The 14,163-nt window shown below is 40.5% G+C and overlaps 1 long non-coding RNA gene across 1 annotated transcript in view; it reads right to left on the reverse strand.

The window, feature by feature from the left end:
* Positions 1 to 343: 343 nt before the first annotated feature.
* LOC143903015 (uncharacterized) overlaps positions 344 to 14,163 on the reverse strand; it is a 177,158-nt gene continuing 163,338 nt past the window's right edge. Inside the window, exon 7 of the long non-coding RNA XR_013258566.1 lies at positions 344 to 428. This is a non-coding gene — a long non-coding RNA (uncharacterized LOC143903015). The remainder of the gene's footprint in view (positions 429 to 14,163) is intronic.

Raw genomic sequence — 14,163 nt, forward strand, 5'->3', positions numbered from 1 at the left:
GTTTCAAAAAATACTTTTTACGCGCGTCTAATTTGGCTTTCACACAATTAAATATTTAATATAATTACCTTTTTTTCGGAAAAAGATTTTTACAAGAATTATCTTTACAAGAATCCCTTATTAAAATTTTAGATTTTACGCTTTTTTTCTAATTATTTCTAACTTATCCAGATGAAACGGCTCAAGAGTAAATGAGAAAGAACTATTAATTTTAAGATAAGAAATAATACTCACCGCAGAGTTGCTCCGTCAAAGCCCGATGCCTTTGCTAGGCCTCCTCCTCCTCTCAGAACAGGGTTAGGTTAGGTTAGATTGTCAGGCCTCCTCCTCCTCCTCCTCCTCCTCCTCCACCCAGTCCTCTTTCCGTTGCACAGAAGCCGCTCACGGAACCGCTGTCCAATATATCGCGATCGAGAATGAGGTTATATCTGTAATCATACGATCACGACACTTTGTTAGACACGATGCCTAGATGAAACGATCTGCGTTCTACAGCGCACTTCTATTATTTAAATCCGATGATTCACCGCTGCTTTTCTCGCTGAGCGCGGCTAACTTCATACCGACGCCGCGCAGCTACGACGCGAGTCGAATCAACGCCGTAAACAGCCGAATTGAAACGAGCAAACCGTTCGAAGATTTACGGCCAATAATCGGAACGGAATTACGAGAAACGGAATATTCGGCGTATTATATTAATTCTGTATTCATCTTTCTCGACTCGACTTTCTGTAAACGCGCGTGAGGCGCGTGCCTGCTGCGCAACGACCAGCGGCTTCGCCAACATTCGTGAGTCGCGAACAGCGAGAGTCGATTGTGCAAACGGGATATAATCCCGATGGTTAATAAAGAACGCTGCATTTCTTTAATATACCTGCGATATCATCGTGATTGCCATCGCGATGTAACAGCGCTACGCACACGGAGCCCTTCACTCGGCTGTCCGTCCGGCTCGAGCATCGGAGCCATCGGAACGTAAATAAAATGATAGCGTGACGCGCGACCGTCGCGGGGCGCGGCGGCGCGCCGCGCCGCGGCTTACGAAGAAACAAAGTCGAGCGCCCGCGCGCCAACGGTCTCGCCGCCGAATACTTGCATGATAACGTTTAATATACCTACCTAGCGGTACGGACTACAGAATTAACGTGGTGTACGCCGAATAATATATATTCCGTTTCTTGTATTACGATAAATGGGCTGTTAATTAATTATCACATATCTTCCGCGATGTTTCGCGGATCCATATTAGCATAATGCACGATATAATCCCTCTCTCAATAATAATATTTCGATCTGGGAAAGAGACTAAGAGAGAGACGATTAAAATAATTTAAATGAAGAATAGTAACGCGAGCTTTCGCGGCGGTCGGCTTCTTTGCTCGCTTGTTTCTTTATAATATTTAATGATGTTTAATATATCTACCTACAGAATTAATGTACGCCAATACGCCGATTATTCCGAACATTCGATTTTTGTATTTCGATAAATGGGCTATTATCGCATATTCTTCGCATTGTTTCATGGACCCGTATTAGCGCATTGCCTGAGACGATAATTCTTTTCTCATTAATATTTCGATCTGTGTGAGTAAGAAATGATTTTAAAATAATAAAGTAATTCAAAATGAAGAAAAGTATCGCAAGTTTTCGCGCGGTCGGCTCTTTGCTCGCTTATTTCTTTATTCCGAGCGTGAATTATGGAACTTTTCGGAATTATGGATTCAGATCGGAATCGTTTAGTTATATATACCCAATTCTATTCTTAAGCAGTAAATACGTTTCGCGTAAGAAGAAACCGCGTGTACTTCGCTACCGTGTGTCTCTTGATATAATCAATAAATTTCTTTTTACGTGCGTTTGATATAAAATCGATATAATTTCGTTTTCACATATCTTTTCTCATGACATACAGAGTAAAACTTACATTTTATGTTGTCTTTCTTTGAAATAATTATTAAACAATTCGATCTAATTTAAATTTAAAAAAGTGATCTATATGTATATATAAACAAATATCCTGACTGACTCACTGACTGACTGACCCATCAACGCACATCCCAAACCCCTAAACCTAGAAACAATAAAAATCGGGGAATTATATATATTCCTTCCATAAGCACCCTCTAGAAATTCAACCCCTAACGGGCTGAAAAAGGGTAAAATGTGTTTTCACAAATTCTCCTCAATATCTTTTAGGCTCGATGAGATATCGACTTGGTTTTTGCTTACAAAGGTTACCCATACAAATGCTTCAAAACATAATTCAAAAGTCAAAATAGATTTAAAGTTATAGTTACATACCGTAGCGAAGCACGGGTATCAAGCAAGTATGTTTAATAAATTAGTAAAACGAAGTGCTTCTAAAAAAATTTTAAGAGCTAATCTTGCAATATATGTCGCTACATTTTGTGTTTCGCGAGATAGAGGAGCACCTCGCGAGGTACAGAAGCACCCTCGCCTTTGTCGGGACATCGGCGATTTCGTTGAAGGTTTATCGCCGTGCACGCTGTGAAATTAGCGCGAGAACAATAAAATTCATAATTCTCATATAATAATGTTCGTATTAAATAAAATAAAAGAATGCAAAAGATTACATTGACAAATCATTATATGGTTTCCGGCATAGTTATTACCCTGGTCTGGTGAGTCGGAGGATCCGAGTTCAAGTCCGAGCAAAAATTGTCGGTTTTTATTCGATCGCCACCTCTTGGAAGCCGGGATGGCAACCCTCCAAGAGTATAAATAAATCACAGAAAAAGGAGCATCGAGCCGCAACTAGATGGAAATGTTGTAAAATTCTGTATTAAGGAAACAAATTGACAAACGTTTCGGGCCCATCTTCAGTGTCAAATAACAATTAAGTCCAAATTTCGAAATAGTTTAGACGTTACATACTCTTATACTAAAATTAACGCAACTACAATTAACGCAACAACATTGATTCCGAAGTGGACCATACTGTAACAATTGTGATTTAGTCAAAATTAATTCAGCGGATTTGTAGAAGGAATAATAATCAAATATAAGAATACGTACAGCTGAGTTCGTTTTTTCTGTTGAAAATTATTTCGCCGGATCAACATTTTCGTGTTGATGTGTAAAGTTAAAAATGACTTACAAATTACTCGGCGGCCCGCGAAATGGTAGATATAAAAGCCTGCGCACTTATTTCATTGTTGCCTAACTCCTAACCTGGGGGAATGTTATTACGTATGAAAAATTTGATTTTTTGGTGTCAGATATTTTATCTGATTTCATCTGACCATGTGACGTTAGGTATTGAGAAATTATATATTTTTGTTTCCTTGTTTCGTATAATAAATGTCGAATTTTTATATGTAAAATTAAAATTTAGTGTTTCTGTATTAATAGTATTGTTTCGAATTATTAATAATGCTAAAATCACAATTGAAATTGTCGTGAAAATTTGTAATGGCATTTTCTAACTATTTATCTAAAATACCGCAGTTCTTATGGTCCATCCAAATATTACGTTATGCAAGAAATGATTAATGCCTGAAAGCTAAAATCTAGCCGACCGAGAATTAGCAGAACAAGTAAAAAAAAAGATGGGTAAAACTGTTATATATAAAATTATATTATCAAAGTATGGTAAGTCTACGCTTTCTCCAAAAAATTGCTGACAATAATTATTATTGTTTCATTCAGAAACGTAATTTGTCATTTGTATCAAATCGGCGATGCGCTTTTGTCGAGATGCAGCTTAGGAATACACGAACACAAATGTACGCATACCATGAACTATCGCCGTACACGAACCTCCGGCACGTATACGTAAAGTCCTGAAGCAATAATTCATTGCAGGGATCCAACCTTTCGGCGACGATTGACCCGTAGCATCTGCGCGACGAGAACTAGCGGGACGACGAAAGGGCAAGACTTTTGACGAAAGATGACCCCCGAGGTATCGGGTGACCTGCCCTCTCGGTCGAAACGATAATCCGCCTATTCCGTACATAAATTCGATTCCATCATGGACACACGGCGGTATGTATTATCGCACGCACGTGTGATAAACGTTCTCGAACACAGACGTCGCCCTCGGAATGTCCACTAGCACTAGACGACGGGTCCTTCTCGAAACTTTCCTTCTCTCTCTCTCTCTCTTCCTCTCGTATCTACCTTCACACTTCCAACCAACGGGTCTGGTTCTCGTCCTACGATACGATCGACTCCGCAAGTATAATAACGCTATTATCCTAAGTCCGTGGCGTTTCCTTCTTGCCTTCTCATGCATGCGTGGTGTTTCTGTTGGAACGCTCTCGATTGATGGTGCTCGGACCGATCGACTCGTTTTGCGAAAATAAATACGGCGCGCACTTCTCGTCCGTCACGCTCCTGATATTACCGGGTCGAAGAGAAACGAAAGAAAGTCTTCGATAACAAAGTACATCCATAAGTTCCATTTTTTTACCTCTCTTTGACGTAAAGAGAAATAATGACGTGTCGTTACGATTCCACAGTTAACTTTAGCACGAACTCGATTCAGTTATCAAAATAAAACAACTTTTATCGTTTTATTGCAGTTTAATAAAAAAAGTGTAAATTATTATCTGAATTTTTTCTCTTTTCTCTCTCTCTCTCTCTCTCTCTCTCTCTCTCTCTCTCTCTCTGTAGAAATATTTTATTACAATAAACTCCCATTCGTAACTCTGCGCTGTTGAAATAAGGTGTAATATTAACTTCTTCGACAACGCATCGAGGTAAGAAGAGTATATATGGTGGGCAATCGAGTTAGCTCGCTGGTCATCCGTAATTTGTCGCTCGCAGCGACAGAAGCACCATCCCCTATTTTACTACGCGGGCCGACCACTTCGGCGCGGGACCGCCGAATTAAATTAAAACTTTCCTATACCAGTTGGCTTTTGCCTCGCTGCTCTCCGCATTAAAAGTGGGTATCGAGTTAAGTTGGGATTTTAATCAGATATCCTAGATTCCCTAGTAATGCGCAATTCAATTAAAAAAAAAAAAAAAACGAGTATATATTTTCTTTATACTTTGTGTAAATTAATGTGTTATCTCATTATAAATACCTATTAATTAAATAACGTGAAGCTTTATCGCTAATTTAAAAAATTCTGAACGTCATAATAATTTTTATCCTGTACTATGTTGTTTTTTCTCAATCCTCTTTAAAAACCAGTCCAAATTCTTCTAAATCTGTATAAGCGAGTAATTAAATCACAATAAAAAGTGACATTCCATTCTAATCGTGAACGTCGCTGCGATAGAAAAAAGCAACTAATTTTTAAAGACTTATCAATGTTTTTAAAACATGTTCCAGACTCTGACCGCGTGCGGGTACCCTGCGAAACGAGTACCGCGCGGGACCGTTATCAAGACACGCCGTAAGATATATACATTGGTGGACTGGTCTACAAGAGCGCTCTGCAGAAAGAGGCAGCACGAGTCGCGCGATCCCTGGGATCCTGCTGGTCTCTGGTTAAGCTCAAGCCGCGATAGCAGCTTATCGATTCGCGGTCCGCTTTGAATTTAGCCGAGTTATCTGACGAGCGTGAGGCATGCATCAGCTACCGAGTGATCGGAGCATCTGTTCGAGTTCCTCAAGTTCTCCAGCAGCGTCCCCCCGATTCTGCCAGCCTGTCTGTCTATCTACGGAGAAGATCTGTATGCGCGCACTCGAGCGATGACACACGTACTCGTCATACTTGGAAGGCGGTCGCTCAAGTGATGCTCGAATTCCCGATGGGAGACCTCCGAATACCGACCTCCGATCCCGGAGATATATCATTGCTTTGAATTCTACAAGATATTTTGATATAAACGGCTCGTCGAAAAATAACACGAGTCGCACATCGCCGCAATCTAAGATATTTTAATCAGGTCGACGAAAGAATGAAAGAAAGAAATTAAAAAAATATATAAGAAAAAGAAATAGGATAGCTAAGAAGAATAGAATAGAGTATAATACGAATGTAAAACAAAGCGAAAACTTTTCATACTTTATGCGCGACGACTGCACGCTTCTCCGCGAACGAATCGCTGAACTCAGTATATGCGGGAAATGATTAATGACGCCAAATGCATAATTTCTACGAGCCCCCATTCATGCCCATTAGTTAATAACGATTAGGCAGTAAATTTCATTTGTGGCCACAGTGGTACCTTCGATATAATCTGGGCGTAATCCTATACGATTAACGATTAGGGAAATATTCCGCGCGCGCCATAATCGTTTCATTCGCCGAGATACATTATGCTCGCGACTATGAAATTAGAGACACTAAAGTCGCACAATGCCCCGGCCCGCTCGAAAAAAAAATCTCGAATACGTTCCTTTATGTACCGCGACACCAAGACAGCCCGTGAAAAAGCGGTGCCGGTAGATATGTTATCGTAACACGACTTTGATGACCTCAATAATTCCGTAACGACGCGACGCGAGCGTTACAGCGCCGTAAAATTTAAGATGACAATCTCGTCGACAATCCACGCTTTTCCGCAGCGTCGTTTAGCGTTAAATTTTGCTTCAGCACGCGTAAAAGGACATCGTTACACTCTGACATCAAGTAAAAGACGATTTCCTCTACGCATTTAAAGTTTGATTCTCCTGAATCAGGAGAACTATCACGCACACAGATAAGACTGAAAAATTGCACGCCTATCTTTACTTTCGCTAATAATTTCAACTTTTGATTAATCCTCCCATTGTTGTACGTCAATTATTCACGAGTGAATAGATTTCGAACTACAACGTTCGAGATAAAACATCTTCCGCAACTTTGGTGTCTTCCGGCCTTACCTACTCTTCGCTTGGATGCTCTCCAACTCGATCGCTGGCGACCTCCGATAAGCGTCGCGCTTATCCAATCTACGAGACGTCGGCTATTGCAGTTCGAGTACCCGAGTTTCCGCGGGTCAGTCGCCGGCGAAAGAAGCGCTCGTAACTTTGCCGGCCATTAGAAGTAATAAGCTGGGAGAGTCTTAAATAACGCGACGGCGCGGCACCGCGGTAGATGACAGTTATGACAGGCACGGCCCATTGTTCTCGGGGTACCAGTAATTATTAGAGTTGCGGCAGTAGCGTTATAGCGAGACTGGACTGGGACATACAGAGCGTATATTTCTGCCGCCTCACCTATCCGCGGTATTTCAACTTCAATGACCGAAAGGGGGGACAAGGACGGGGGTGAGGTGGCGGGAGAATAGGTGGGCACTTCATGCGCCATTTAGGAGGGTAATGAAAAGACCGGCGTCGGATATGATGAGGGAGAGTAATTGCGCGTGTACCCGAGGACGTTCCCGACGTCTCTCTTCCGTCCTGTCTTCGTCTAGTCGCGCCTTCGTCCTTGGCACTATGCCGCACTCCTAACTCTCAAGAGAAACAGAGAGAAAGAGAAAGAGAGAGAGAGAGAGAGAGAGTGTGAGTGAAAGGGGTGAGACCTATGGACAACAGTCATCTACTCTAATTTCATCTTTGGAGCGTTTGGCATCTTGGACGGGCAGTCTCGACTTTGTTCGCCGAGCGTCGTCATTCGTACAGCGTTTGATCGCTCCAGCAGCCCTCGTTAGTAGACGCCGTGGAATTTCCAGACGCGACGCGCGTAAAATATTAGCGAGGACGTTTAATGATCGGTGATAAAACGCGAGGAAACTTTGCTGCTCCATTGACTCGATCTGTCGCGTCGGCAGGACGAGCGCGACTCACCACGTAAAACTGCGATCTCCGAGGAAGATCTGTATCTGAGAATATTTGCGATAAAATGGTTGGAAATCACGTACGGAATATCGTTTCACTTCGGTTTTCTCGAGTGTTATTAGATAAGCCATTACACACGGTCAATGCATAAAAAAAGATTCAAATCTAAGCAAAAAGTTTTTCCTTTTTAGAAACCAGCGAGAAGAGCAAGAAAAACATATAAAATATTAAAATGTATAAATGTATAAATTACCATGGAATATACAAGTCGCAGAACTTTATCCCTTAATCATACATCATAGTTTCTGTGATAACGGCCGGAATATGCCACGCAACAAGCGGTCGCGTTTTCCGGCCATAAAATCTGATAAATCCAAAGAAATCACGGATAATAGAACGCGGATCGTTCGAAACATTACGTGCAAAGTGTCGTGGCATAAATCAAAACACGATCCTTTCGTCGATCGTTACGCGATACTGACTCAGAGCCCGGACGGTTATACTTTCAAATCAGAGTCCGAGAATACGAAATCGGAGGGCATCCTCCTTCCTCTACTTTCTCTCGTCGTATTCCTCGTGCAAAAGCGATTCGGCGGTCAGTCAACGGCCAGCTGTATTTTCTGAGCTTCTTTTCAACGGCAGTCTTCCGATCCCCCAGTGCCGGAAAGAAGGAGGAAGGAGAGCGGAGGAAGCGGATACGCGGTAAAAGAGAAAGAGGAGGACGATCAACGGGGTGGAGGGAAAGGAGTCTGGTCAATGCTCGCAAAAATTGGCTTCTAAATCTTGCGGCCGGAATGAGCGCCGCACATCCTCATCTCCCCCCTCGAGTGGCGACCTCAACCCACCGCCACCTTCTCACGACCCTTTCCCTCAGGTCCAGCGAGCTGCTGGATGGAGGGAATGAGAAACTGCTGCGGTCGGGAACGACGGGATGAGAGGGCGGGGGCGGGAATGGAAGGCCATTGTCGACGACGTGGAGGCTTACGGCCCACCCCACGAAAATCCGCGAGGCAACTTTGCGGAACGGACTTCCATAAGTTGCATTCAATGGGACATCGGTATAAAGAGGGTATAAAAAGGGGAGGAAAGGAATAGAACGAGAAGTATTGTCGCAACGGCGAGAGGATGTTCCCTATTCCACGTTCTGCGTTTGTATCTTATTCCCTTTTGCCGCCGCTCGCCGAGACCATCATTTGCTCATTTGGCGTGCACCGCGCGCAATTATCCACGCGATATCCTTTCTCCCCGCCATTTTTTAATATCCGCACGGTTCACTCTTTTTCACGTCGCGGTATCATTTGCATTTCCATTAGCGTTAATTTTAACATCGCACTCGCATTAGCGTCGGCGTTACGCTCATCTCGCGTATTAGGTTGCACAAAAATGAGTTTGCACAGCGGCTCGTCAGTAATCGATATAATGATAAATAAAGAGCATTATTAATTTCTGCATTTTTGCGAAGCTATATTAATTATTCAATAAATGAGTACGTATGAATATGTGTAATTTTCAAGTTTGCGGCAGAGCAAACGTGGTACCAATGGTACCAATTGTACAACGCGGTTGTTACAATTTCTTAGAATTGTGTAAGCAGAAATTTGCATGTAAATAGTTTTTATCTAGAATTACTGAAAGTCGTTTCAGAGCTTGACTTTTTCTTCGTTGCTTCGTGACAGTAACGCAACAGGATCGTTACTGGTTGCTAGTCCACATCAGCATAATCAAACCTGTCCATAGTGTCCATCTCGTACAAAATGCACACAGAAAAATATCATTCTACAGCCGAGGAAAGCAATTACTTATTTTATTTGTCTTAAGCAATAGTTTTCTTCAACAAAGACTATTTTCTTAATAATAGTTTTAAGATATACTTGGCACAAGTCTTAGAAAAGCTTGTCATTTTGTGCTCGAAAAAAGAATTTATTCTTCTTTCAAGAATATACTGGAGTATATGCTTCTCTCTGCCGTAGACTCTATATACATAGTAAGTAAACCGAATTCTTGAATTAAATATTCTCGTTTGAAGTACTAGACCTGCTAAGATCTAGAATATGTTTTGAGCATATGTGATACTTGCGATGACTTTATGGAAGATTTGCGGATATACAGGGTTTATTCTAAGTAAGTACATAAAATTGAAGGAGATATTCCGTGGCTTATTTTAGGAAAAAAAAGTCCTATGTCAAAGTTGTAAAAAAATTTTTCAAAAATTTGAAAAACGTTTAAAATTATTCAAATTTGGTATGCGTACATCTGATGTTAAGAACCGTTTTTCCAGTTACCGATAAAACATTTTTAGATCCACCAGGGACATGCATCTTTGACACCCTGTATTTTGAAAACAAAGCAGTTTAGGCCGTTTAGGGCATATGTTTATAAGATCTTTTCTTCTTAAAATAAGCCATGGAATATTCCCTTCAATTTTTTATACTTACTTAGGAAACACTCTGTACAAACTTATCAAATAGAATAAGTAATATTTACTTACTTAAATAGTATGTACTTTTCTGTGTGTGCGCATACTTGTTTCTATGTATGTCCAGATCATAACAGAGAATTTTCCTTAGAGATTAGACTTCTTTCGATTGAGAAACCGAGAAAAATGTCAACCGAGTTATATATTACGGAGTAAAAATCTATTTAATGAGCTAATCAAGCATGATAAAAAAATTACATAGAATAAAGTATAAAAGCAATAAAAGATTTTGATGAGATCGTTTTATGTTTTCGAATTACATTCATGCTTTCAACGTATTTTTAATTGATTTTTAATCAATTAAATAGCACAATAAGACAATATTTGCGCAGTTGCGATGATTGAGTTTCCAATAGCAGCTCCCCTATTCTATTAACGTTTGCATTCCTTAAATGTAAACGGCGATATATTACAACGGAGGTGAAATTCAAAGCTCGAAAATGTAAGGTATAGATGTACGGCCGAGTACGGCCTTTCTCTTAAGTATTCCGAATGCATCGGCTACGTTATCTCGGACGTTATCACATCAGGAAGGCCTCGGATAGGACGGGACGGACACGCACGTGCGTACCCCACATGCAGCCCAGGGGCAACTAACGCCGCGTGCAAATACTAACAGGCTGCCGGGTGTGGTCCCCGACGGAGAAACGTGATCCCCGTGGCAAACCACTGTTTACGCAGATAGAGAAGTGACCCTCCCACACCCCGGAGACTTAAGTTGATCGATGTGCAACTATGATCTCAAGACACGGATGTCGATTTCTTCCGGTCATCTGTATCTGGATTTGGACGGACAACTTCCGTCTCTGACGCGTGAGAAATTTGCCAGGCGAATATATCATAGACGTCGTAAAGTGCCAATAAAAAAAAACAACGTCATGTCCCAGATAAATCCAGACTCCAGACTGCTTTCAAGTTTTGCAACAAATTACTTCTGTCGTTATTTATTAAAGTGACAAGGTATGCGGCACATGTGACAATGTTGAGGTGAAATATCTAGCTGCACGATTGTTCAGATGACATGATGCATTTTTAAGTAAAGTTTTTTCTAAACGTCGCTGAGACTGAATCTTCAAACGAATGAACTTCGCTGTTATCAGTAATGCAGCTTGATAGTTGTACAGTACGGCATCAAAAGTTACATCACGGTGGTCCAAAGAAGTTGCATGTAGAAGAGAACGGTTATACGTTTTTCACGGCAGGAAACCGTCTGTTTGTTGTCTTAGGTCGAATCCGAATGAAACGCGAGCGCGCTTCGACGCCGGCAGCGTTTGGAATTTCTTGGTGTGATCCTAAAGAAACATACGAGGCGCCAGCCGTTATGAACGGGTTATGAGAAAACAATAGTTTCCGGATAGAGAAAGCCGAGCACCTGTGACTTCCAATATTGCAAGTTGGTGTTCTCGCACTTCACGCTCATGCGCGATTTATTTCCGCGTTTATATCTAAATTAACTCAGTATCTAGACTTATCATTCGGCAAAGAAACAAGAAACCCAATATCTTATAAATCGAACCAATATTTCAATTTCGTATATTAAATAATAATACAAAAACGAAAGATATTCTTTCTTATTAACATACGGAAAAATATTTATTTAATTGATTGAATTAATCTCTACCTGTTAATGTAAAAATCTAAAAAATTATTTAAAGTTTAAAATATTAAATAAAGTTCTTGCAACTGTAATGAAAATATGCAGTGTAAGTGGATACAATAAACATATAATTGTATACTTTCGCTTTCGTCAATTGTCCGTTGCGCTCGCCCTTTCCTCCGCGGATAATTGATTACCTAATATCGTCTTTCACAACGGACACGTTTGCGCGGCTGAACGTTGACACGAAAACTATGCGCCAGTTGTATAACTCAAAGAGATAGTATTACGTATCTCGGAGATCCCATAGAAATCGTCCTCGCGGAGACAGCTGCGCGTTCGATACGCCTATCAGAACGTTTTTCCTCTTTATGTGCAACTTTCTCCTCGCAGAAATCCCCTCTCTCAGATTTCCTATATTTTCTCCAATCTCTCTTATCTCCGCATCGCCAGCTTCGCCGTGATCCTATCGAGAAAAAAACTCGGAATGGGAATTTGGCCAGGGACAAACTTTTGTCAATCTAACGAAGTCGCTCGGCTAAGCTGATTATTTCCATTTCCTCTTCGGCGAAACTGCCGCTTGATATATAACGAAATACATCCTGCCGCGCTAATAAAACTCCGGGTGACTCCGATAAATCAGGTATATTCGTGACAAATTCTATAATTGATTCATGTCTGCAATTAATTCAAATGAGTTCGATTCAAGAATGATCTTGTATGTTTGTACCATGTCGTTCATATTTTTTATTTATATCCTTTTCGGCGAAGCTACTGCTTAACATTTAACGAAATACATCCTGCTATACCAATAAAACTCAGATGACTCTAATAAATCAATTATATTCGTGATAAATTTTATAATTGATTCATGTCCTGTAATTGATTTCAACAGATTCGATTCAAGAATGATTTTGAATCTTTGTACCGTACCATTGTACCTTTGTCTATAAACACACTGATTGTGAGAAAAAACATTTTCTGCATTTTATAGTAAAGTTTACATTTTTTTTTTATCAGTGAATACATATCATACTAATAAAAAGGAAAATTTTCTTTATTTTAGTAAATAAAGTCACAGTTATATATATACGCAAATTAATATCTATTTACTAAAATGCAAAAAAATTGTTTCTTGCAGTGCATAATTTTAAAACAACAATATTCAAATTTTGACACGGAACTATTATGACCGTTCTAATTTTCTTGTCATATAAATCGATCACCATATTTCCCACACATCATCTCTACATATATCAATGAAGATGAGCTCAAAAGTAGGACACGGCTGGGTCCGTAAACAAAAAGTAAAAGGGATCGGCACAGCTGTTGAGATAGTGGCATAAGACTGCCGTTTACGTGTCACGGAAGGATCCAGCTCGAATTACAACAGTCGTTACGAACCACCGGCGTCTCGAGTTCCGGAGTGCACTTTTAATGAGTTCTCCCCACGGTCAATTAGTTTTGAACTCGCTGCCCTTGCAAGACCGGAAGATTTGAATCGTTTGAGTGTTAGAGCCTGCTCTAACGCGGCGAGAATTGTAAGATAATTGTTATGACCCTTGTAGCGCTATGGAGAGACGGCGCAATCGCATCTGAATGGACATTTAATTTGTGACGAAAAACCGTCTAACAAGCTTGAGGCGCAACGAGTATTTCTTAACAGTTTTTTTAAATATCGGAAATTAAGAATTCTATATTAATAAATAGTGTAAAATTTATTCTTATTCTACATACAACCTACTTCAAAAAATAATGTATCCGTTATGAAATTAGTTGAATAATGATATAAAACAAGTATTCCATAATTTTTTTAAATTTGCATTGTATATTAATATCAAACAAAACAGAATTATAGTCAATTTTGAAGCAAATCCAGACTATTATCACAAATATTAGAAATAATAGAGGTGTTAAGATATCATCGACTTTATCATATATAGCGCACTCTCGTTTATTCGGACTGCAGGAGCGGTGTTGTTTGTAAAAGAGAGTACAATTTCACGAGTGTCAGATAGAACGCGCGCGAACGTGCAAGAAGCAATTCGATATCGTAGTCACGATACCGCGCAATAGTGCTTTTACGGTAGCAAGTAGGCCGACCATGCAGAAGAAAGTAGAACAACGACATAAAAGTTAACGATCCACAAACGTCTCGACGCTGATGAGAAATGCCAGTCTCAGATATGAATAGCGCATACCTAATGGAGTGCAGGTAGCTGATAAAGCCGAGTGTTCTTTCATTCAAGCTGCTTAAACGCTATCGCGTGAAATGTACTTGTTCGAGAGCGTCGATCGACGTTACGTCGATCTTTATCACCTAACAATGAAGTAACGAGGGCCATTAGCTTTTTGCTTTATTGCGTTACGAGTTCCTGCGTCGCCGACGACACTAGGGATCAAATAACC

This window comes from Temnothorax americanus, unplaced genomic scaffold (genome assembly GCF_048541705.1).
Source record: "Temnothorax americanus isolate GAGA-0224 unplaced genomic scaffold, ASM4854170v1 Scaffold42, whole genome shotgun sequence".
Lineage (NCBI taxonomy): Eukaryota > Metazoa > Arthropoda > Insecta > Hymenoptera > Formicidae > Temnothorax > Temnothorax americanus.